The sequence below is a fragment of the Numida meleagris genome, chromosome 7, assembly GCF_002078875.1.
Source record: "Numida meleagris isolate 19003 breed g44 Domestic line chromosome 7, NumMel1.0, whole genome shotgun sequence".
Lineage (NCBI taxonomy): Eukaryota > Metazoa > Chordata > Aves > Galliformes > Numididae > Numida > Numida meleagris.
Window position 1 is genome coordinate 17,505,651 of NC_034415.1, and position 27,035 is coordinate 17,532,685.

At 37.2% G+C, this 27,035-nt stretch overlaps 1 protein-coding gene across 17 annotated transcripts in view; it reads right to left on the bottom strand.

Annotated features, from left to right (window-relative positions):
* The window catches only part of ADGRL2 (adhesion G protein-coupled receptor L2), a 383,711-nt gene that overhangs the window by 165,363 nt on the left and 191,313 nt on the right, over nt 1-27,035 (bottom strand). For 5 of the 17 annotated variants that reach the window (XM_021404138.1, XM_021404134.1, XM_021404144.1 and 2 more), the window contains exons 1-2: nt 10,232-10,256; nt 8,548-8,637 (exon numbers count right to left, since the gene is read on the bottom strand). The gene's annotated coding sequence lies outside the window, so the exon portion shown is untranslated. Of the gene's footprint in view, nt 1-8,547; nt 8,638-10,231; nt 10,274-27,035 lie in introns of those variants that run through there. The other 12 variants (XM_021404137.1, XM_021404133.1, XM_021404136.1 and 9 more) reach the window with 6 other exon arrangements.

Below are 27,035 nucleotides of genomic sequence, written 5' to 3' on the forward strand. Positions count from 1 at the left end.
TTCCCTCTCAAATACAGCTCATTAAAATTAGTACTGGTAAAAGGTGAGATACATATTCATACAGTTATTTACATAAATCCCATTCAACTTTATGCACCCTAAGCTTTAAATGCAAAGTATCTACTACTGCAGGTAATTTTAGCACAAGCAAAACAGCACAGAAGTGACATCTGACTTCCCAAAGATTCAGTGTCTTTAAATAAACGTATTATTTGGAAAGAAAAATTTCTATAAGAAATTACATTTTTGACATTGTTATTTTTATGAATAAAGATTTACTTAAGTATTCTGCATATTTTAACTCTGCCACTTAATGCAACCAAGTTCTGAGTTTCCAAGGAAGTTATTGGTCAAAATTTATCACCTTACAATCCATTACTGTAGAAAACCTTACCAATTAGATCTTTTATTACAGCACTAAAGCTAGCCAGCCAACTCTGTTCTGCCTTGCAACTGAGTTCAAATGTGTTTTCAAAAAGATTAGTACAAGATTAGTATGATTGTTCAATAAGAACATTAGTATGAAGCAACTCATGAGATATTGCACGTGCAAGACCCCAAAGTAAATTTTACAAAATAAATATATACTGGAAATCAATCAATGGAGCATAAAATTTTTATCAGTTTTAGTGATGAAAATATACTTCAGATCAGAAGTGATATACGTATTGACCTGCAGGTTATTTAGTTGGATTATTAGCATTCAAACTATGAGAAAAGTCACCAGGTCATTATGTAGTCTTGGGGAATTTAGGCATCATCTATTCCTTGTTATGAAAGACATTTGCTACTAAAAATATATATTAACATCCACTGTGTGCAGGTGCAGATTCTACTTAGCAATGCATCTCTATTGGTATAAGTGATGTTTTTCTAAGTAAACAGAGGAGATGCAAGGTCATGAGACAGACCATGGCATATATCTCTCAGAAAATTATTCTGTTGGTACAGGCCTGCAATTTTTATATTTTCTTTAGCATAATGCAGCAACACATTATGACTTACAGCAGTCTCTGTTTTTCACAATTTTCCAGTTAATGCAAGTAATGTTTAAATACTCTGAAGTTAATAATCTAACTTCCTCAAAATAGAAACAGATGTGTGTCGTAGTATGCCATTAAATTTATGATTTACATAATATTCCTGAATACAGCTGAGCAGAGGCCAATGACTCTAATTTGCTCTAGATTTACAATAACCTGATCTGGTTTTTGTAAGTACTGAAACACTTTAAACAAAATTAGAAAGTGGTTGTGCTTTGTGTGATTAAAGATGCAATTCCCTTTGGGGTAATGAGAAGAGTTAGAACAAGTTTCTTTCTTTATGGATGTTTCTGTTATAAGCACGAGTACCATATATTATGTATTTTTGTTACTATTTCCTTCTTTTAATTATAAAGTAAACTGATTGAGTTGTACTGGAGTTACACTGAAACTCCGCCAAAATCTAGCTAAAGAATGCATGCAGAGGTTCATAAAAATCCTTAAAATTCTTCAGAGGGTCTTAAGGTCTTTTTAGACAAATACTAGCTCCTTATGGTTTTTAGAGATGAAAACATCTCTCTGATTTTAAATGACACAATTTAAAGATTTACTTAAAAAGCTAATGTATTTCTCTGCTTATTAAACTGTGCTAAAACATGAAACTTTATAGGACAAAGGTTCAGTGCAAAGGTGCATTGCAATTTATATCTGGAGATACAGAATTTTGCTCTCTACAACTCCCTGAAAGGAGGCTGTGGCGAGGTGGGGGTTGGCTTCTTCTCCCAGGTAATTAATTATAGGACAAGAGGCAATGGTCTTAAGCTGTGCCAGGGGGAGGTTCAGGTTGGATATCAGAAAAACTTCTTAGAAAAAGTGGTGATACATTGGAACAGGCTGCCCAGGAAGGCGGTAGAGTCACTGTCCTGGAGGTGTTCAAGAAAAGGATCAATGTCTCACAGAGTGACATGTTTTAGAGCAGTCACAGGCATGGGCTGATGTTTGGACTACATGATCTTAGTGGTCTTTCCAACCTTAATGATTTTATGATTCTCTGTCTAAGGGCAGGGATGACAACTGGAATGAAAAGCATAGCTTAAAACATAGTTTATCTATGAGAGGAAGTCAAATTGTGGTTCTGCTTCACTAAATACAGAGTTTTATTAGAAAGAGGCAAAATGAGATGAGATATGTTGGACATAAGCAAATGACATGCAAGAAGAATACCCTGTATATGAGTATTTAAGGACTTTCTGCAAGAACTATTTAAGGACTGATCTGCAAAGATTCTGAAAATCAATAGAAGTTAGGCCTATGGAGATGCATAGCTTTGGGGTTAGCTGGAAATGGGTTATTTCCAAATTCTAATGCATGACTCCACAAAAGTTTTACTTTGTGTAGGGACATTTTTATAATTTTTTTTAGGTTACCTCAAATATTCTTTGCATACTGCACCCCAAAAAAATCAAATAGATTTTATGAACATAGAAGTGCTGAACCAGGCCTTTAATATAAATAATACCCAGAGTATAATTTTATTTTATGTATTATATTATTCATTTCCTATTTTACATAATGCACTGAGGGTAATATATGCTCAGTATTATATATTCATATGTAATCATACTACAATATATGTATTTATATTTATCTTTACCTCTGAAGAAATGTTTAATATTATTAATCCTTTCTTTTTAATTATACATAATTAACCGTCATTAAAACAGGAGCATTACCTTTTAATAAAAGTTTAATCATACATTTACTGAAGCACAGGATCAAAATGCTACACGTGGATTAGATGTCTTAAAAGTGATTGAATGCATTCAATTTATTTGGTCAGTCACTCTACCAGTGCACTTAGAGAATGCCATTTGTGCTTCACTCAAGAGATCTCCAAGAGTAAGTTCCCTACTGCCTTCTTTGACTTGGGATTATAGCATTAGACTATCATACAGACTACGGCACAAGCATAACTCTGTATACTCATTGCTCCAAAATCTGCATTCACTTTTAGCAGTGCAACCCTTGACATGCATAGCACACGGTCCATTACACGTATTTTTGCATTGCTGTGGGTAATCGTGATGCAGCACTGGTAGCATTTTTGACCCAGGCAGGCTAATGTGAACATATTTCATTTTAAGAAAGGATGAGCATCACTCTGCTGGGGGATCTGACAATTGCAAGTTGAAGGTTTGAAAAATATTGGACAAGAAAAATGTTTCATCATCCATTGAGGCTGAAGTGCATATAACTGGACTAGTTCTGCAGTTTCATTTGAACTATCAGAAGTGTTTCCGCTAAGCAAATAACTAGCCATGCGAAAGGCATTAGGCTGACAACAAGAGACTGGCAAATAGTAACTAATTCAAGTAAAGTTTATCTTATGCCTAGGGAAGAATTAATACTAGAGAACTGTTTGTTTCCCTCTTGAAAAAATGAATATGCATATGGAATAATTTTTTTTTGGTGGGGATGAATGGCATTTGAACTTTGGAACCTCATATTTCTTTTTCTCCTGCAGCTTAACAGGAGCTGAGGACTCACTTCCGAAAACACACAGGCAAGCTGCGTGAGCAAACTTTTGCTGAGCCAAGACCACGTACTTGGTCCTACAAATACTTATGCCTGTTAAATCTTATCAACAATGTTAGAAGTTGCAGATATAAGGAAATGTGTCACCTTATGTCTTATATTAAAAATGATGCTGGGTTTTGGAGAAGGAGTTTTTAATTGTAAATTCATACTTGCTGCTTCCCAGGGCATGGAGCTGTTTGCAGCAAGCTGCTGCTCCCAGAGCCCTGCGTGATTATCTTGGAGTAAAAACTGCAGATGAGAATTCCACATGTCTGAGGCAGAGTGCCTGAAAGGAAAGCTCAGATTTTAATGACAGAGCATGGGATGGTCATTATAGGAATAAACCATAGTGATAAAAAGGGAAAACACCTGGTCAACAAAGGGTTTGTAGTATTTTTTTCATATTAGTTATTTCAAAGTCATATTAAGCTGTCAGAAGACTTTGGTTCATAATAAACACAGTTTCTTCAAGATGCTGGGTGAGTCTGGATGCACTTAGCATAATTTATTTTCCAGTTGAGTCTGAGATGCTCAGACCTATTGAAGTTGACATTTTTTTTTGAAAGAAAATTAAATCAAGTTTTATTTTTGTTCAAAAAGGGACTTAGTTACATTTCTTACATTGTCAATTTTCTTCAAACAATTACTGCAAGACAACATTTTTTAATAAGTGAACATCCAATACATTTTGTGATTACTTGCATTAAGGCCCACTCTAAAGACATTTGTCCTTTGCAATTACACAGCAACTCAGAATCAATGGGAAGTTCAAAACAGTATTTATATTGTTTTTGAACCTTTCTAATGTGATTTAAAATTACCTTATCCCAATACACTTTAAATCTCAAGGGAGACTGTATTTTAAAGGTTACCATGGCTGGAGGGCTTCATCCATTAGAAAAACATTAACTAAAAATATACAATGGACCCTTTTCTACTCTTTTCTTTGTATTTCCCACAGCTACTTTATATTAATATTGACACGGGTAAGACAATTTAACAAACTTTAGAGTGATAACAAGGCCATTTTGCAATGGCTGTTTTGTTGAGCAATAAGGCTGCACAGAGAAGGGCAGATTTTGTCTCCGCAGTTCCTGTCATTCTGATCACTTCATTGCATAAGACCTGGGTCAAAAAGTTTAAGTCTCTAAAAACTATTGACTGCATGTTTTCAGAAATACCACAACAGACATTCCAGTAAAAATCTGTAAGAGAGCTTTCCACCTTCTGACAAGGCATTTTTTACTAATTCAGAAATGGTCATTGTTGAAGAGCTTCTGTCTTCATTATTTAATTCCTTTGTGGAGCTTACAGTCAACATGATCCCGTTGAGTTCTTTATTTAATATGTTTCAGAGCACAGGACACCTGCCGACTTCTTTAATAACGAGTTGTCCTCAGTTGGCTTATATGTGAAAACTGTGCAGCAGAGGCAAGTAAAGAATAACCTTAGACATTAAGGCTGATTCCATTAAAAATAAAATAAAACTATGTCCAGGCTCCGCACCCGAAGTCCCTAAAATAAATTTGCAAGGGCTTTTCACAGCATGGAACCCAGACAGATTTTTTTTTAATTGAATTCGGTGCCGTGTAAGTGCAGCTCGGTGGAATTCAATTTCCATGTAGGCTCCCAGGAAAGAAATACATGCTAAGTATTTTTATTGCTAATGTTTTGGATTTAGTTTCTTAAGTATTATTTAGATTTGACTGTGGGCAGAGTTGCTGGTGTTTACTGTAACACAGTGCTCTGTGCCTTTCTTTGGAGAAGGGACTCTTAAAAAAATGATTGGCTAAAGCGTGGAAATTTAAACTATGAATAAATTCTGGGGCTTTGTATTGTATTAATAAGGCTCACAATCTACTTCTTTGTGCAAGCTCTGTGAATTTGATGGAAAATGCCCATATTCCCAATCCAACCTATGTTTTTTATTCCACTTTAATATATTTTCTCTACTTTGTTGGCAGCCTCTTTCAACCCTTGTTAGGAGAAGTATGGAGAGATACTGTTACGGATGATTCAGCGAAGCCCTACAGACTCAGTCCTGCACTTCTTAAGTAAGGGAAGAAACCCCACTAAGATCAATGAGTCCTTCTTCTGCTCTGACTGGATGATAACTAAAACAGAGAAATCGGTCTTTGGCCAATTAGTTCATCTTAATTGGCTTTATCCTGCACTCAGACATTCTCATAATATCACCCACAATTCTTTTACTTTTGCTGAACCACATTATTTTACTTCAACCTACAAAACTCAGATGATGAATAAAAATTATCTCACAAATGAAATCTGCACTGAACACTCAAACTGTTTTTCTCAGTCAACAGAATCTGAAATGACTTTACATTTACAACTCTGAGCCTCATTAACTATTTCATTATATATTTTTTTAAGGTCAATTCTTTATTTCAGACAAATAAGTACTCTGCACCGTAGGCTTAGCCTTCTTAATTATTTCATATTGCAATTGGTAAATTAAGCAGCATTCGTGTTATGTCAGCTCACCTGATGAAGAAACATGCGCTCCCCATGGATTCTGTCACAAAATATGGACCTAATCCAAAGTGTGCCCAAAATATGTATTAGAAAACACACTGTGCCCTGCTCATATCTAAATCTACTTCCCCTTTCTCTAAGAAGAAATGGTCACTATCTACTATATCTATATATATTCTATTATGTGTTGCCATTATACACATCTCTCTATTATATATTGCATATTACATCTTAGATATTGCCTATTTTTGTTATATTGTCTAGGAATTTTGAATGTTGAGTTAGTAGAATTATGATTTTTTTATAATGGTATATCTTTTTCAGATAAGCTTGTTCATACATTTGTGAGTTTTATTAATAATTTTGTTAAGTTTGTTAGAAAATCAGGATAAGGTAGACATATATATTTTTACTAGATCTGCCTATTGATGGGTAGTATGCACAGCTGCTTTTCAAATTCTGCTTATGAATAATAATTTTATAAGTGGATATGTGTTTTAATAACATTTAGATTTTCTGTAGACATTGTTCTTACTACATTTTGTTGCTAGTTTTGTGAAAGTGTTTTCCTTGTTTGAAGTACTACACCTAATCAGCAGGACGAGAGTGACCAGGACAGCCTATACATATGAGTATCAAAGGATCCATGCCAGGCCTGATACTGGACATCATGCAGACTGAATGAATGGCAAACCAGCCCAAACAGCTAGGAGCAGAATTCATGCAGGCAGTGAGGAGCTGGCCAGGCTGCAGGCAGGGGAGGTCTCTAGGGTACAGCTTTCTGCAACAAGCTCCATTGGGGTGGGATTCTGGAGGAAGATTGTGTTCTACAAAGACTTTCTAATAATTCAGCTCCCTTTTATTTTAGTGTAATTCTTTACTGTGCAGCTAAACTATTTAAAAACAGATAAAATGATATACATTAGTTCACTTCAGTTCATGTCTCTTCTTCCTGTGCTCCACACAATTATTTTGTAACACATGAGGAAAAAATGTTTATGTTCTAATTCAGTCTAAATAAAATGTTAAAAGGTGACAATCTCTTCAAACATTACTATATTTTAAAATTGTGAAAACAAATGCTTTGACCTTGTGAGCTATGGAAATGTTTAAAAACAAATCTGCTGTGCTTTTTTTGGCTAATAGTTGTAATTTGCATAGTTGAACCTCGAATGCAGTCATAAATAGATGCAGATCCAGTATGGCATAATGCCCAGCAGTGTTAGGGTGCCAGACAAAAAATTGGGTCAACCACTTACCAAGTAAGTCATTCTGTCTCAACAAGGTGATGTCTAACAAAGAAGCTACAAGGCTGAAGACAGATAACATATTCAGCTGCTGCTCAGAAAGACAAGAACTTTTCATTTATCAGGATAATCTACTACTTGTAATCAGTACACCAAGTGAACTCTCTCTTATAGAAAAGAGAAAAAAACATCGTTTTTGCTAATTAAGATGAATATTATTTCTGTGAAATTAACCAAAAAGTTCTGTGTAACCAGAATCCCAAAAGAGATCTGCAATCTAAAAGAATAATTGCACAGAGTTTTAATTGAAAGGAAAGTGAGAACTATTTTTTGTCTCCAGTTTTTAGCTGTAGTGGTCTTTTATGTATATTAGTGTTCTATGTTAGTGTTCTTTTATGTTCTCAGTTTATCTAACACATGATTTTCCATATATCAAAAACAGTTTTAGAATTAAAAATTCATGACAAAATGGCTTTATATATATTGAAATGCTATTACTAAATGTTATGTATTTAGGAATTATTTGAGGTAACAGAACATTTATTAACATATAGAGAAAAGTCCATTTTTAGATTAAAATCTAGATGTTGTGACTGTTCATAGTAATGTGCATTTAATCTTTATTCGTTAAACACAGCTAGAGTTAGAAATGAGAAGGAGAGTGTTTTTTTCTTAAACAGGTATTAATTATATTCAACAACTTGTTTTCTTCTGTGACATTTATCTTGTTTTTAGGATTAAAAAGCTTTGCAATGTTGAAAGGGAGAAATAGGAGGAAGCTCAATTTCCCATTCCTTAAGCAAAAGACACCCAACTTGAAAATATATTTATATCCGAGTTAATATTTACATATTGGAAATCCATAATCAGCAGAGTAATGCTGTATTCCAAGCAAGTCAGTGAAAACTCATGGAGGTGTATATGGTTATACATATAAAAAATAATTCTCCCCAAAAGAATCTATTACTCTCTTTGCTGTAGTAACCCTTAAGGTCCAAGCGTTTGTCCCATCATCTTCGCTTACAGTGTAAAACACACAATCGGTCTCAAAAATAATTACAACTTGACTTAACATGCAAATTTCCAGTTATAAATTACCTCAAATCAGGATACTGGCTGAATAGATTTGTTTTCATGAAAAATGAAATGTGGTGCCTCTTTTCTGCCCTTCCCCCAAGTCTTCTTCGCAAGATCAGCCTCAGGGGAAAATGGTTTTAAGTAGACTAAAGCTGCTGGTAAACACTTACCTTTGGCAATACTGTTGCCAAATGAACATTGCAGAAAAGGGTGTCTGTCTGTGGCTGCAACCTACATGTGATCCTTGTGCCAAGTACCTACTGCAAATAGAAAAATATACAAAAAAAAGAGAAAGACCCTTTGATGGTTTAATCCCAAACATACTTAACTGTCACACAGTTTTTTTTTGTTGTTGTTTTTTTTTTTTATTAAAGATGAGATCTTCTTCAACATTTTTATGTTTGTAGGTGAAGGAGGTTAAATGTAGTTCTCATGCCATTTTGCAACTCATTCTTTTTTTTCCCCCTTAGTTCAACATGACTTTTCCTTCTTTTTAATCACAGTCATGCCCCAGAAGAATCCTCAGTCCTGATCCCTGTGAAATACTCGCGGTTAGCAGGCAGGTAAAAATACATCACAGACAGTGCCAAAGCAAAACTCATTGTTATTATCAGAGAGCTAGATCTATAGGTCAAAAACAAGTGTTTCAAAACAGCTTCACCTGCGGGTTTTACTTTCCTATAAAAAAAAAAGTTTGAAAGAACAACTAACCTGCCTCGTTCATTGGAAATCATGTTATCGTTCATCATAAAATTTGTGTTTTGCTATTGGTTTTCTTGAACACTGCCAACTTTGATACTGTTTGTATTAAAGACAACAAAAAATCATTCCCACATATTTTAAATCTATCACCGTGTTATGCTCTTACGCATTAAGGTATGTGAGTAATCTATTTTCTTAAAGGGTCTTGAGATCCTTTTGGGATTAGATGGAAGATCTTTCAAGTGTAACACTAAGAAGCAGTCACATTTCAAGTTGGAATTTGTGCTCCGATGGGATATTTTTTGAGTAATATTTCTTTCCACTTTAACAGTAGTTTCACTTCTTGGTGGTTTTATGTTGATTTCAGCCCACACTTTTGTGTAGTGGGAAAGAAATATATTTTTGCAAAGTGAATGCCCAAGATCTGTTGAAAAACATTTCTCCTTAGCAATGTACTCATAGGATTCAGTATAGTTTGCTCAGACATGTTATTTTACGATGACCTTTACATGTACAGTATGATGAATTTTTCTTTTTACTTGATTGTAAAGATGTTTTGATCAAGGGGTAAAATAAATATTGCCTTTTCAAGCCATCAAAAAAGGAGTGACAAAGGAAACGGTCTTTTTTTTTTTTTTTAAACAACATGATGGCATGCAGAAGAAATGATGTCTCTGTTTGGAAAATATGTATTTTTAAATTCACAGATAGAGCAAAGCCCTAGTGAAACATAAATAAAGATCAATTGTATACAATTCAAATAGCATCACATACTATGGAACTTACCCTTTTCCAGCCTAAAGAGAGAGATTTGTGTTCTCCCTTGATAGAATGAACATGTGTTTAGATGCATAGGAATATATACAAGAAATTTTGCAGAAAAATTAAAAGTTGATCATTCTGAGGTCAGTAGCATTTCTTACACAGATGCTAAACCCTGACTTATTTTCTTTTGAAGAATTAGTATAATGTTCTGCAAATCTTTCCTACGTAGCTTACAGGATTTGAATATTCAAATATTTTCAGTTGTATAAGTCATATAATTATGAAATTATACAGTACAGTTATTTCTCAAGCAATTTGGCAATCTTTTATCAAAATAATTTACCTTGTGTCCTTTGTTATCAAAAACAGAAATAGCTTTCTGCTTACCATTCTGGGAAAGATGGAATTCATCATTCCGCCATAAAGGCCCTAGGAAGCAAAGAAAATATTATTAGTTATTATACTCTCATCTGCAGGGATTCGAGCTGCCAAACAATGCATCAGTATCAAAACAAAAAATGAAAATATATGCTCAAATCATAGATCAATAGTTTAATGCAGTTTTGAATATATATATTACATGTAATTAGCAGGTACCAGATTAGAAAAAAAAGTCCAAGCTATTAGGTATATCTGTATTTAGAACTGCATGCCAGCTGGGATTTATCTGTACAGTGTTCATAAAATATGGACACAGGATCTTGGCATCCAACCAGTGATTGTGCTTTTGAAAATAAAACCATGGGCTGGCTGTCACTCTTCTATGGAGTAGAAAAATACAAGGGAAAGAACATACATAAAGGGTCAAGGTAAAAGGAGACAATTTTCAGCAAAATGTTAAAGATTTTCTTCTTAATTCATGAAGAACTTTGCATATCTATGTATTTTTCATATTTTCACGATAATTGAAATAATTATTCAACAATTATATTTTGCTGTTGAGAAATAGTGCTAGTGAACTCTAAGTTTGCAGTGTTTAGGCTGAGTACGAAGTACATCATACACCTCATCAGCATGCCTTAACTGGGTGTGGGAATGAAAGAGAAGATACTAGTCAACTCTGTTCTTTCTTCTGTTCCATTCTCCCTTTCAGTCAGTCTTACACCTGACATAGCAGCTATTCTGTTCTCTTTAGAGAGAAAGGAATCAATGCCACCAGCTCCTTTAACTAAAAGCTGAGCAGAACGATCATTTTCCCTCAGTATCTGCACAGAGAGGATTTTGACTTTTCTATAAAACCTTGTGCTACATGTCCCAGTTGTACAGTTCAAGAATAAAAAGTTCTCAGGACAATAGGCTAAATTTTTCCATAATTTCTCGCACAAAATACAACATTACTCCCACTGAAATGGCCAGGTAAGGTATAGGATCTGACTTGTACATGTTTTTCAGAGGGAAAATAAGGAGTTTTATGCCAAAGGAAGAAAAACATTTATAACCCAGTTTTAATTCTTCACTAGTTTCATCCTTAGAGAAAATTAAATCCAAAAGTAAATATGCAAGGGAGAGAATTAAGGGATTCAATTTAAAATTATGTTTAGAAAATGTTACTGTAACCGAGACAGAGTCACAAACCACTTCAAAAAACAATGTTGTCATCTAGGTAGTGCTATTTCCTTTAGAGACGAAAGCTACAAACTGAACTAAACATCATACTGATTCTCACCATGACAGCACACACTGCTGGATGAAATGTCGCTGTTTATAGGTAAGGAGTGTCCAAACAGAGAGGAATTCCTTGGACAGAAGCAACCTTTAAGGGGTTTTCCTTGCGCAGAAAGGGGGTTTCCAGCTCAGAGCTGCAGAAATCCAGGCCCACTCTAGGTTGCAGCACAAGATACAGGGAGCCTAGATATAGCTAACGTAAATCAGAAGAGTCCCCGCGGGGTGCTCTAATTTGCATGGAGATTCATAGGCCTGTATCCAGCTCTGAGTTGAGCAGATATGGAGATGGCTTAAAGCCACTTTTGCTCCATTCTTTGTGGGCTTCATCTTTGGTATGGTGCTTCATGTGAGACATAGCACAGAATATCTCCCTTGCTTCTTTTCTGAGACAAAGGAAAACAGGGTCTCTCTCAGCTGAAGGAGCAGTATTGCATGTAAGTGAGCCCTTTGAAGATCCCTCTCAGCTGAGCCTTTCCAGAAAGCTTCTGTGTCCCCAGATCCCACTCCTCAGTCCCTTGGTTTGCAGGCACCTCATGTGGGGGAGGTGACTATCAATCTCCCGCCTGCTCAGGATTGTAACAGAAAAAATCCACTCATTTCATTGAAGTAATCCTTTGCGTTTCTTCTGCACAGCTTGCAATTCCCCTGCCACAAAGCCATTATCATTTTTTTTCAAAGCTATTTGTAAACCAATAAAATGTCACCATTTCATAAATGAACAAAAGTTCTCCTTGACCTCAGAAGGAATCATATTAGTGGAAGGGTGGATTTTGCCTCTGGATCTAATCTTTAATTCCTAAGATTCCACAGTGCGGGTTACAATGCTGTAAGACTGCCAACGGTTTGCGGGTGTTTGGCCCGGTTCCGTGACGAAGGGGATGGGGGACCCACGGGCCCACACCCTGGGAAAAGGGTAAGGAGATGGCCCTGAGAGCAAAGAACAGTGGCAACAATATGAGGAGAAACAAACTAATTTACTAAATAAGATATCGGAATGCAAAACAACACAGTATAATACAATATAATTACAATTTAAGCTGATAAATCCAATACAGAGAGAGAGAATGTCCCCAAATCAAGGTAGGCCTTACTCTACTACCGACGATAAGACGCCTGGAGAGCGTGGTGCTGCCAAGACGAGAGATGGCGGAAAAAGGGATGAGGTCTCGTGATCTGCAAGTTTTTATACTGTGAACTTTTATCTTTTCCCTCCGGCTGGAAAATGGTAACAGAGGAGCAAAGTACCGTGGGGACTGTAGTAGTCCTTCTCCTCTGAGAACCAGGTACATCCACTGCATGATGTTATGATGTGGAATACCAATAACCGAAAATCACAAAACCATGACAAAGACACAGACTGAAAATTGTGGGCCCATCCTCGACATATCAGCCACATCTGGCAGCCTTGAGACAGATAAGTTGCACCTTTTGTCTAAAGTTAAGTACATGCCTTAATGTTCAGCTAAATCATGGTTTAAATCCTTACATGGATTCATAGGAGCAGAGCAGCTGAAAATAAAATTAGTATGACAGCTAATGTGCAAGTTCTTTTTATACATAAATCATTTTTAATAACAGGTTATTTGGTTGTGTATAGAGGAGAATTATTATTTCAGAAGTGAGTCAAGGCTTCTCCTAGCTTTGGCTTTCACTGGCTCAAATAAATAACCTGAGTGGATGTGAGCATGACCACCCGAATCTCAAATCTGGTTTGAGAAATGCTAACAAGTTTTTAATTTGCTTTTTTTTTTTCAAATCCCATTTGTCTATTAATGTTGCAACTACTTTCTGTGTCTCTGGCAGTGGCATTAGAAATGCCAGAAAACCTCATTCAGTTCTGTAGTTCCTGCTTGCTCACCGCAGTTGCAGAATCAATAAATAAAATCGTCTATTTTTCATTGCAGACTCCTGAAGAGGGCAGCACGTTCTAGATGTTATTGAACTGTAAGCCCTGACGTGACAGCCCTGGCTTTACTGTACTGCACGCAGTGGAAGGGGAATCAAAACATTCTGGATACTTTGTGTAGTGTAGACAGTTCCCATGACACAAGAAGTCAGCAGAGATTCTAGGCCGTTACAGACCAAGGTCAAAGCTGTATTTGATTATTAAAGAGAACATTCAAATTAGCTACCTGAAGCAATGTATTTAGACATAGATCAACAAAATACCAGGAAGGAGTACTTCCACGAGGAATATGCTTTATCTTTAACACTGTAGATAACTTTTCCTATTGGCAGTGCATTGACTATCAAAACTACTAAAGGGGTTAGATTTAATTATCTCACTTCTTTGCACATTTCATCTCAATTGCTATGGCAACATTCAGTTGCCTCAGCAGCAATATACACTTTAATCAGATATTTCTTCACTCATTTCTCTGTGCACCACAGCAGTGTAGTCAAATTTACAGCCAAACCCTGATGCATCTGATAACACTTCTTAGGAATTAATGGGTAGGTTTCCCCTGCCCATCACCCATGCCCACAAATATTTATAGAGTTTTGCACCTTGATGACAAAGGCTTTAGTAGATGAAAAGTGTGTATACATTAAATCTTTCATACTTCACTGATCCTATGTTGTTTTTCTGCCACCACTCCCTTTTTTTCACATGGCTTCTACTTGTTCAGTAACTCTTCCTATCAAGCTAAGGGCAGGTCTTTTGGTCCCTGCAGGAACTCTGTCAAGTCTGAGAACAGGAAACACAGTAATTGGGCAGACAATATGGTTCCTCCTGTATTCCACCCTGCCCTGAAAAGCTTTCTCTTTAATTACAAAGCCCTGATTAAATGCTTCGTCAGGCTATATCATAGTTCTGTAAACTTCTTGGCCCAGAAACCAGGAACATAGGCTAAAACAAAAGTAATTAGGAGTGATGAGCAGATACTGGGGACTACATATTGAAATGTAGACAGTAAGAAGAGTCAGGAAGCTAAAAGTAAATGGGGGTGACTGAATTCAGTTTATGGGAAATCTTGATATTTCTGACATAGAATATCATCTTGTTTTAAAACATGTCATCATCAAGGTAAAGTGGGAGCAGAGATAACTTCCTAATGGTGCCTAGCTTCTATGATGAAAAACACATTAGAAATGCATTAGATGGACTGAATTAGGTTAGATTGCAGTCAGACATATAGGAAAGAATGATGGACATAGGGCATTAAAACATAATTCTGTAAATTTTGAAAAGTGTCTTTAAAAAGACAATTAGTTGATTTTGCTTTTTTACATCAGAGAAAATATTCTACACTGCTTTTTGATTCTACTTGCATTTTTCATAGATGTTCATCTGCTTGCGAGTAATAAACTATCACAGCTCATTTTCAAATTAGGTCTTGGATTACTACTGGGTAGATAAAGCATTGGCTTGGGCCACTGCTATCCAGGAGAGGTGCAATGGAGTCAGTCAGAGTCAGAAGCATGCTACATCTTGTCGATGGTAGCAAAGTATGATCAGTCTCCCTGACCATGCAATATGAAGTCACTCTCTACAGTGCACATCCTTGTGAGATGTAGCAGCTTTTCTAGAGGCTTCATAGCTCAAGATACTAAAAGAATGTACAAGCTTTTACTTATTATGAAAATATACTCAAAAAATGTACCCAGTTTACTTTTCATATATGACAAGAGATCTGATGACATGTAACATGAGCTTTCATGTTTTCTGAATATATAGGGAGACTTTTCCAACAGGGGTGCTGAAACCTAACATTTGTGAGCACATGTCATAGAATCACTGAATCTCAGAATCATAGAATGACCTTAAAGATCATCTAGTTCCAACCCCTTGCCATAGGCAGGGACATCTCCCACTAGACTGGGTTGCCAAAGCCCCATCCAGCCTGACCTTGAACACTTCCAGGGATGAAGCATTCACAGCTTCTCCGGGCACCTTCTCTCACTGTCCTCACAGTGAAGAATTCATTCCTTATATCTTATCTCAACCTACCTCTTTTTAGTTTAAAACCATTGCTCTATGTCCTGTCACTACATTCCCTGATCAAGTCCCTCCCGATCTTTCCTGCAGGCCCCTTTAAGTACTGGAAGGCCACAGTGAGGTATCCCTGGAGCCTTCTTTTCTCCAGGCTGAACAGCCCAGCTCCCTCAGGCTGTCTTCCATAGGAAAGGTGCCCCTGCCCTCTGAGCATCCCCATGGCCTTCTTTGGGTCCTCCTGTGACAATACTGTTTCCTAATCTGTCAGCAAGGCTTCTAGATCTTTAGGGTTGTTCTGAAATAGAAACTACAAGTTACAGAATCTCCAGTGCTTTTTTTCCCATCAGTACTTATGGAGATGTACACATAATCCCTTTGAAATCAGTGGGTCTGATCTTATACATAAAAACTATATTTGCTGGACTGGTCCCAGGAGTTTAAAATAGGTATTTCCTTGCAGAATTGTATATATAATATAAGCTTTATATATAACTATGTAAGTTTTAATAACGTGTCCAAACAATATTTGTGCCATAGAGAATGCAAAGATCATTTAAAGTTCAGTTTGTAATTCAGCACTAAAATTGAAATGAAAAAAACCCAACAACTTATATCTAAAAAATTCAATATCCATGCATAGCTGAAGATGACAAAATATTTGTAGTAACTTGTTCCACTTAGAAAATTCATTTAAAAGTTGATTCATGTAACATGGGAAGAGCTATGATGATTTCCACCAGCTGGGAATCTGGTGTATAGTCTTTATAATAACAATAATTTTACAGTGCCGTAATTATCTATGCCATATACAAATGGGAGTCTATGCCAAACAATGTATTCCTTGTTTGGATAGTTTTGAAACTGGAGATTTTTGTAAAAGATATTGCAACCCCCATCCAGAACAGTGCCTGGTCATTAAGAGATGTTTTTTGGACCACGTGGGATTTTACTGCAGTACAGAAGAGTGGAAACATTCTGCATAGGCTCAAAGACTGTCTGAGAAATATGCACAGAACAGCAATGATCTGAAAATGTGGGAAAGGACATTTATTATTTGTTCTTCTCTGCACATTGCTGTTTAATGTGTTCATTTTATGAATTTATAAAATATAACCAAATTTAAGGCTGGCACATTTGGGATTATGTTAAATGTTTGTTATACATTCCAGTTATGGACCATATTTTCCTATCTTTTTGAGTTTTGTCTAGAATTGTAGGAAAGACCTAGTCCAAAATACTATCAATAACATATATATATATAAAGCTGATGTGTTACCGTACTTTAAACTTTATGAAGCACTTCACCTGATTGTGTTTATTTGTAATAATCAAAAGCAAAATTTTTCAAACCATTTGCCAGGGGTTCCTTTATTTTTCAGTAATAGTTTGTCTCCTCCTTCCTCCATCAGTCCTTCTTCAAGTAGCTATATCCTTAGCCTCTGCAATAACCTGACCTCTTCCCTCATTCTGAGGATAGCAAGCTACATTTTCTATAAGCTCCAAAACACACTTCAGAGAACCTGGCACCAGGATTGCCTTTGGCATCCTCCCACTGCTTGGCATCACCCCTCCTGCTGCAGGCACACTCTCCACAAGCTGCTGCACTGGGGGTACATCTCAGATCCTCCTCCAGATTCACCAATAGGGGCATTTACTTGGGTTTACATTTTCTTGGGACAAGTCTTTGCAGCCTCTATGTCCGACCTCAGGAAGAGGAGATGGAACCCAGCACTCAAGTCTAAAGAACCTTTCTATAAAGCCTGATCAATACAGACCTCATTTCCTTTGTTTAGGCAAACGATCATCTTATTTTTTTACATCTTAACTAAGCTGGAGAGTGGAACTACTACAGAGGCACTGCTCCTTTTTTGTTATAAACACACGCATACATGCATATATGTATACACAGAATTTATGTATGCTCTTACTGTAGCACTAATACTCCCTGAAGGTATTATTATGTTGTTAGACAAATTAAAAGTAAACAAGAGGTAAAAGCGCAATTGAACTGAAAACTGTTAAAAAATGCCTACAGGCAAGACAGAAGTGAACAGCAGGAATTTCTCAGCTGTGTGTGCCTAGAAGTTCCTCTGGGCCTACTGACTATACTCCCACTCTGCTGCAGGAAATGCAATTGCAAAGACTTTCATGCAAGTGTTGGGACTATCGAGCAAAATGACATGCATGATATTTTTCTGCCTTAAGGTAAATATGAAGGAAATTTCTCTTTAAGCTACAGGACTGAGTGAAGAGAGGTAGTGGGAATCCATAACAGAAGACCTCAGTGACAGTAAGATAAAGCTTTACCCAGGTCAGAAGTGTAATGGAATGTAGTCCTGCTAACAAGCACAGCTATTAATTTTTTGACACTGCCCCCCACAACATCTTCATGGAGATGCTGGCTGCCCATGGTTTGGATGGGCATATGCTCTGCTGGGTGAAACACTAGCTGGATGGCTGGTCCCCTAAGAGTTGTGGTCAATGGAGTTAAATCCACTTGGCAGCCAGTCATGAGTGGTGTCCCCCAGGGCTCGGTACTGGGCCTGCTCCTATTCAGCACCTTTATCAATGATCTGGATGAGGGGATTGAGTGCACCCCCAGTAAGTTTGCAGACGACACCAAGTTGGGAAGAAGTGCTGATCTGCTGAAGGGTTGAAAGGCTCTACAGAGGGACCTGGATAGACTAGATCGATGGGCCCAGGTAAATCGTATGAGTTTCAACAGGGCCAAGTGTTGGGTCCTGCATTTTGGTCACAACAACCCCAGGCAACCGTACAGGCTTGGGGAAGAGTGGCTGGAAAGCTGCCTCACAGAAAGAGACCTTGGTGTACTGATGGACAGTCGTCTGAATATGAGCCAGCAGTGTGCCAAGGTGGCCAAGAAGGCCAATGGCATCCTGGCTTGTATCAGGAATGGCATGGTAAGCAGGAGTAGGGAAGTAATCCTGCCCCTGTACTCGGCATTAGCAAGGCCACACCTCAAGTACTGTGTTTGGTTTTGGGCACCTCAATACAGAAAGGACATTGAGGTGCTGGAGCAGGTCCAAAGAAGGTCAGCAAGGCTTGTGAAGGGCTTGGAGAATATGCCCTACGAGGAGTGACTAAAGGAACTGGGGCTCTTTAATCTGGGGAAGAGGCGGCTGAGGGGAGACCTTATTGCTCTCTTCAAATACCTGAAAGGTGATTACAGTGAGGGCGGGGTTGGTCTCTTCTCACTGGTGACAGGTGATAGGACAAGGGGAAATGGCCTCAAGTTGCACCAGGGGAGGTTTAGGTTGGATATCAGGAAAAACTTCTCTACGGAAAGGGTAGTTAGGCACTGGAATAGTCTCCCCAGGGAGGTGGTTGAGTCACCATCCCCGAATGTGTTTAAAAACCGTTTGGATGTGGTGCTCAGGAACATGATCTAGTGGTGGGTTGTTAGAGTTAGGGTAGTATGGTTAGGTTGCAGTTGGACTTGATGATCTTGAAGGTCTTTTCCAACCTGAGCAATTCTGTGATTCTATGATAATAACAGAAAAGACTCAGCTGGAATTTGTGGGGTATATGAGATCAATTCTGAGGATTTTTCTAAAAAATTATCTTCTGATGCAGTATTTTTACTGGAGGATTCAGTGAAGTCTCACAAAGAACATCTGAGATGACCAAAGTGCAGAATTTGACGTGGCCATATTGAGAACAAAAACTCAATCATAAAAAACAATATTAGCAATGTGTGTTATATAAATACTAAATTTGGGGTTATAAGTCACACTTTATGCTGGTGCAAATGGTTGCACTCTTTAGAGGTAAGGGTGAACAAACTGAATAGTTCCTTTATCTTCGCAAAGAAATTTTTTAGGTTTACTACTTTCCTCCATTCAAACCTCAGTACTAAATATGTCAAAGTGAAATAATTTGCTATGTTAATTACACTGAGAAACAAAAATGAGATGGCTCAATATTCCAGTCATATAATGAAATATGGAGCTGTAATTTAACTACTTAATTCAGTTATTTTCATGACAGTGTTACCCAAGAGTTATCACTAGCACAATGCATCTCTGTTGACTTAGAAGTGATAAAAAAAAAAAAAAACAACAAAGAATATTTGGACCTGGAGATGAGGATATGGAGATATGGTAGGAAGGAAGATTAAGAATGCAATTTGATCTCATTGTTACAGTGCTGTAATCTCAATGGTACCACTGGAAGTACTCCCTATTTGCACCAGGGCAAAAGAAAGCATCTCTTCCTCTGATTTTATGTACTTGGAAACTTTATCTTACTAATGGCTATATTTATAGTCCGACTGCTACATAATGAAAGAAAATTTGGTGAAAATGAAAACAAAAGAAATATTAACGTATGAATCAGAATAATGTAAAAAATAGGGATGTAGCTTTCTCCTGGTAAAAAACGGAAATTAATCTCTTCTGCTTTGAGCACTTTGGCTCTAAGCTCAAGCCTTATAATCAGTGCATCATGCATACTGAAGGCAAATAGCTCAGATTCATACAATTTTTTATTATGTGAAATTAAACAACTTGTATATGAGAGCCTATATTTCCTTCAGAATAGAGCTCTGTGAAACAAGTCGAGCCTTACATTAAACAACAGCCTCCAAGACATTTGCCTTTGTAGGGCATTTCCATGCTCAAATCTGCCAATACGAAATGTTCTGTTTTTGTTCAACAGATCTGCTCTTTGGACTAAATCCAGATTCCAAGTTATTGGGAGAGACTTTCACTTCTGGATCAGGCCCCTTGTGTATATTCACATTCATGTATGATTACTTTAGTGGAAAAAGTGTTTTTATTCCCACTTCTGATGGAGTGAACTGAATTCTCTTTTGGCATTACTTACTATATCAACAATATGATTTATGCAGCCTCAGTACGTTTAAACTGTATTATACTAAAACTGAACTATCCCAATGAAGAGTAGCAGAAAAACTGCTAAGATTTAACTGGGAACACCTTTAGTAATAGCAGGATGCGTGACATAAAAGGAAACCAGTTTGGCCTTTTGCAGCCTATGTGAACTTTAAAAGATATTTTTGTTAGTGAACAGAGAAAATTAGTTAAATCCTCTGAGACTTAAAGCATGTGGAAACCTGTTATGCCATTTTCACAGTCACTTTTCATGATGCAACTGCACTAGAATAGTTCCTTTTGTGAAACAATTCAATTGTTTAATTATTTTTGCCTATGAGTAGAACACATTTAATAAAACTCACTTGGGCCCTTTTTACATGTTCATATAATAAACACTCTGCTTGCACTCTGTCCTTGTTACTTTCTTTGGCAAAACTTGGCACATGCTGTAGGTTCATGTTTTCTTTATTACATGCAATATTTTAAAGAACATTTGCGGAAATGATATAAAAAATAAGGTTAACGTGCACATGCATGCACATGCGTATTATGGCTGGGTCTGCCAAAGGAGCATGAAGAACACAGCCCATCACCCCTGGTGGAAATTCCATAGAAGGCAAGCTTCCATGGCAATTCAGACTATGCACAGAAGAAAATTTTGCTGCATTTATTCAGGTATGCACCTTAGAGCAAAACTTCAGTGCGATCAAGTACCGCACACATAGTAATAAGCCTTGCAATTTCCTGAGTAGCTTTTATGAGGAGGGCTCATGCCTCTGTTTGTCTCCTCTCTTTGCTTCTTATGTCCTGCTTTCTCCCCTCCATTCCCTCCTTCCTTAAGCCTTCACAGCAACCTGATGGACATAGCAGGAACCAGGGTCATCATGGTGATCAGTGGGTTGGGCTGTTGAGCATTCAGCCATTGATTACACTGAATAGATTCATATATCTTAGGCATGCCATCGCAAGCAGCTGCTTCTACTTAGCTTGCCAGCTTTCTGTCACCTCGAGGATTCAATGAGGTTCAGAGGCAGTGTGAGAAGGTTACATAATTCTGTCAAGAGATCATGTCTTTGATTTTTTTCATCTCCCAGACCTACATGTCTACCCTTTGGGGGTCTATCGCAGACTGAGAACTTTCAATATATTACATACCATACCACAGCAGTATAAAGAGTGCCATATAAAATATATAAATGTCTTTCCTTTGAACAGAATAGCGGGAGCCTTCACTTCTTTCTTTTATGAAAGAACATTACATAATGCTGAAGAGAAACCACTGCTGTATTCATATGTGCATGCACATGCTTTGCTTGTAATCTGAAACACATTCTCATAAACTGTCAGGTATTATCATATCTTAGGTTCCCTCTCTCTCTGATGTTTAAATATTCTGTGCCCAATGTGCAAGAGTAAAAAGTAACTTTAATCACTTGGATAAAATATTCTCAGTTTAAAAACTTTACTGGGAAAAATATATATATTTTAAAAGGACACTGGGAGGCTGAATACCACTTTCTCATCTAGAAGCTTGTCACGCAGTGTAGCTGAAAAAGATTAAAGACCCCTTTTCACTCAATTTTCTCCCTGTTTACTTAGCACAGGTAGTTTGTGCTCTGGCTCACATGCACTGAAGTACAAAGCTGCCCCGGCTTTTGCTGCTTCCCAGTGCCTGTTCTGCCCCTCTGCTGCAAGACTGCAATCCCAGTGCCTGGCTGGGAGATGAGGGCAAAGATTCTTTCAATTAACAGGCGATGCGATGGAGATGGTTAACATACAGGCACATGCCTCTCTCTCTTGTCCCTGTAGGTTGACAGTAATTTCCAGCAGAGCTGTAAGATGGACAGCTGTGAGCAGGAATATCCAGAACCGTGGCAGTGACATCTGGCAGAGCTCGTCTGTCATGGACCCATGACTGGAAGGGTGGCTGGCAGCACAGCTCTGCAGGCAGGGGGCTGCTGGAGACACACTGCAAAGATCAGAGCTGAAAATCTTGCCAAACAGCAGGCAGAGAGGGAAAATAAGCACAGTGCCCCGGATCAGGACAAAGCAATGTTCAAGTGGAGTCCTGTTCCAAAGTTTTAACATAAAGCTAAAAGGATTCACAGGCCTCAGGCAGGCTGGATGTGCTGGACTGGGCTCTTGCTAGAGAAAAAGATGTATGTGGGAGAGAATACGAAAGTGTTCAGGATTAATTACGATGACTAGGCTAGGAATATTCCCCAGTCTTCCAAATAATGCCACTAAACATTCACAGAGCAAAAAAGTTTGCAGACATTTTCTAGGAATTAAAAAAACCCTCTAACTTTAAGAAAGATTTTCTTTTTTAAATTGGTCATCTTGAAAAAATTCAAATTGACAATGTCCCTTTTAATGATACACTTCAAAGCTTTATGAAATCTCCTTGTCAAATGAGGCTACTACTTTAACACATATTCAAAGAGGTGTATGCAGCTTGAAAATGGATTAAACAGCCAGGAAAAGAAGTCATTTTCTGCTGTATGGTTGCTGTTCCGGGCTTTAATGAATCTGGAGAATTTAAGAATAAACAAGGCACATAAATTAAGTTGATTTACTACGCAATCTGCTACTTAAAAACAATGAAATAAAGACTTAGGGCTTCCTATTCCACCACCTTGCCTTTTTTACACTTTATCATAACAAAAAATGAAAATAAAGTGATAGCAGTCCTGCAGGATTTCACATTAGCTTTTCACATAAACCAGGTGCAAGCTATTAAGGATAGGCTTCCTCTGTATTTTAAAAATTTGGTTAAAAAGGAAAGAAATGTTCAAAGCTAATCTGTACAAGTTGGGAAATTTGGTTGTCTGTTTTGGCTGACTGAGCAAGAAGTATGGATCTTGTACGGCCCATCTGAACTCACATTAGAAGATAAAAATTAAAACAGAAAGTTATGGGAGTTGTGTTTTTAATCGGAGTGATTTTAATTGAAATTAAAACAAATTCAAACACATCTCTCCACGTTAGGTTTGGTATAATCCATTTCAAAACAAAATCCATCACTCAGACTAAAACTAAGGTGACATTGTCACTTTAAATCACAACTCTGTATTTCAGCAATTGGCATCTCATGAAGTGGTTGTGCCACTTGCAAAATATTCAAGGACATTATTAAACAACATCTACAACCTTCCTAATGCTATTTAAAAGAAAAATCAGGGTTTTCATCTCTCTAATTTCTTTGCCTCTTCAAATGCTCTTATTAATATTCTTTTTCCCACATCCTCCTTCCTCATTTTCTTTCAATTTTAATTATTTTTTTCTTTCTGAATTAATCCTTTGTTTGAACTGTTACTTTTGAGAGAGAAGAAAAGTTGTGCAAAGAACAGCTGAATGTTTGCCAGTTTGCATTGGATTCTTTCATGCTCCTTTTCTGAGGCCGGATCCTACAGGGTGCTGAGCATCAGGCAGCTCATTGAGCACTGAAGGTGCTGAGAATTTCTTGCAAGAGCATATTGCAGGATCATGCCTTGCACAGCAAGTTCTCCAAGTGACGACTATTTATGTTTCACTGAATAGACTTAGCATAAATTTTAACATCTCCAATATGATTGCCTTTTTTAAGGGGAAAAAAGAAGCGTTTTCCATGACCGTATCACTCAACACTTTGAATATTAAGTGTAGAGCAATGCCACCCAAATAGTCTGGCAAAGAACCAGGTGTCATAGTTGCAAATGCACGCCAAAATTGGAATACATTACAGGCAATTACAAGGTATGTAAGCTCTTCTGTGTTATGAAAGTATCTAGATCATTTAGATCATTGCAAGTCCTGTCAGTCAAATAATAACTCATAACAAACATCACAAAGAAGGCATGGAAGCAAAGCATGAATGATCCCCAAAGCACTACACACATTGTGCTGTTCAGCCAAACAAAAACCACGCAGCCAAACAGCTGTTTTTGTGTGTGTGTGTATTTTCATGTTACAAGTGCAGCATTGAGGAATATGGTACACACATAACATAATTACAATAGAAATTTCTTTTGAATGAAATGAATGAAATGTCTTTTGAATTAATAACATTAAGGTTAACCCAAGTTACTTATATAACCCTTTTCACTCTGCTGTACAGATAGTATACTTATTCAGTATTTTTCAACTTCCCTCAGATAACCACTGATGTTTTCTTTAGCAGATAAATTAAATATTCAGCCACTAAGCCTGAGGTTGGACTGACCTGGTTTGGGGATCAGGACTGGAATACAGTTGTATAAAAGCACATATACTTCAATATAGTACTATGATTTATGCTACAATGTCCTATATATATAATAATTTCTTATAATACAGAACCTTTCATTTGAAGGGTGCCAAGCATTTAGAAACAAAAATCTCACCCTCTTCTTGAAATCTGAATCAAACAGCCCCTCCTGACAACAGAAGTGACAACACAAAGATGTAATGTGGAATGTGGGGATGATGACAAGCTGAAAAACTGGTATACAGGCAGTGTCCACCTACCTCACACAGCAGTACCCAGCAGGGCCCAAGGACCAAAGCAGCACTATGAAGCTTACCCTGACCACCAGCAATCAGCTGGAAATTCCCGGAGAGCTCTGGGTAAACACTACACTGAGGATAGATTCCCACAAACATTTCCCAGTAGTTTGCTGAGCGATAATTTGGTTAGAAAATGCTAGCAGTACATTTCAAGAATAAATACAACTCTCAGCCAATTAGGGAATGACTCTACATAAGTTCCATCCTTTCATGATTCTGTACAAAATAATATTCATTAACCCTACATACCTCAAAAATATCCTATTGAAATGCAGCCTTTCAAGACAGAGAAATGGCAAGCATTTATTCTGAATATACACAAGCTAAACAGTTAAGAAATACTAGATGAGGAAGGAAAAAAAAAAGAGGAAAGAAGACTGGAAACTCTTTGCTCTCAAAGAATAAATTTTGAACTAGTTTAATCAATTCATATCAGAAAATATCAAGCAAAATACTTAAATTTTCAGAACATATTTTATTTTAGCCATTAAGAGTAGCTATTCCTAATCATATTTCTGTTGCTATTGTTTTTGTTTTGATATTATTATACTTATTTAATCTATCTTCCTCTCAAGCACAGATATACAACCAGGATTTGGACTTAATGCTTGTGGGTCCACTCCAATGGAGGATATTCTATGACTTTATTCTGTTCTATACATGCTCCCCCTACTCCCTCTTACCTTTCAAACTGACATAACACATGTTGCATTAACAACAAAACCCTGTGATTTTTTTTTATCTTCACTATCCTTTAGTAGTCATACAGCATTAGTGTGTATCTATACATCAGCAAAATTTTTCTTTTATTATGTAAATTTTTTGCATTAGATGTTCACTTTTCCTAGAAAGACATCAGATTAGTTTGTTCTATAGACAGTTCATAGTGGAGTTCTCTTTTTGAATAACTTTCTAATAAGTAAATGAATGTACTGGTTTCCACTGATTGAAAGTGCCTCCATCAGAGTACAAAGGCAGACTAAGAAGCCTTTTCATATTTCATCTGTTCTCAGGTCACTGAATTGATTCTTTATTTAATACTGAATAGACTTCAAGATTCTGTAATTAACATCCAGGGAACTCCTAGTACATGAACTCAGCACTCTCCATATTATGGAAGTGATTACTTCTTTTTTCTTGTGACCCTGCTTTCATTGGCTGTTTGAAGATTTACCAAAAACTGGATGGTTCTGCCCTCAGCAATCTAAAAGTGCTTTATCAGTGGAATTATTTTCCTTTAGACATCAGGCTCAATGAAAATGCCTACTTTTATATAGCGAACTAAAATGATGTTTTCAAAACTGGTCGACATTTATGCCAGATGTTATTTTTATTTATTGTCTTCTTGCTTTTCTTAGGATTTCCAGGATTTTTAAGACCTTGCCAGGTTTGCAAGGGTATGTCTTTTTCAATAATTGTAGTTACCATTATATGTTATTAAAACAAAAATATCTGAAGTGCTTCAAAATAACATTCATAAGAATTTGAGAGAAAATGACACTAATGATGAAAGTACCTCAAAAGGTATAATTAAAAAAAAAAAACAAAATAAGGAAAGCACAACACAAAATTCCCGTATTAACTCAACTGCTAAAAAACCTGTACCAGAGCCAAGATACCTGGTATCTTTATCTAAGCCTCTAGGAAATTGAGTTCCAAACACTGTAAAATGTTAAAGATAGGCAATCTAGCTACCAAAATCCTACTTTAAGTTCTCAACCAGATTTCTAGGGGACTGAATTAGCATTGTTGATAAGGGATCTCATATTAAATTGACCTTTCCTGGTGAAAAGATGCATTGCCTGTTACCAGCTGCTAATCCTGCCTTGACCTGCCCCAAGTCCCAAGGTGATGGAGGTGTGATATACTGTTTTCTTTCTTGTCTGGAGCAGTTTTCCCAGCCCATGTAATTCAGATGCATGTTATCAGCAGCGAGAGGCCACAGTTAAATGAGGAGGAGGAAGGACTAGGAGCACTCTGGCTTTAAACAGAAAGGGGAGATTTACGTTAGATATTAGGAAGAAATCCCTTACTCAGAGGGCAGTGAGGCCCTGGCATAGGCTGCCAGAGAGCTGTGGGTGCCCCATTCCTGGAGATGGTCAAGGTCAGGTTGGATGGGGCCCTGGGCAACCTCATCTAGTGGTGGCAACTCTGCCCATGGCAGGAGGGTTGAAACTAGATGGTCTTTAAGGTCCCCTCCAACTTAAGC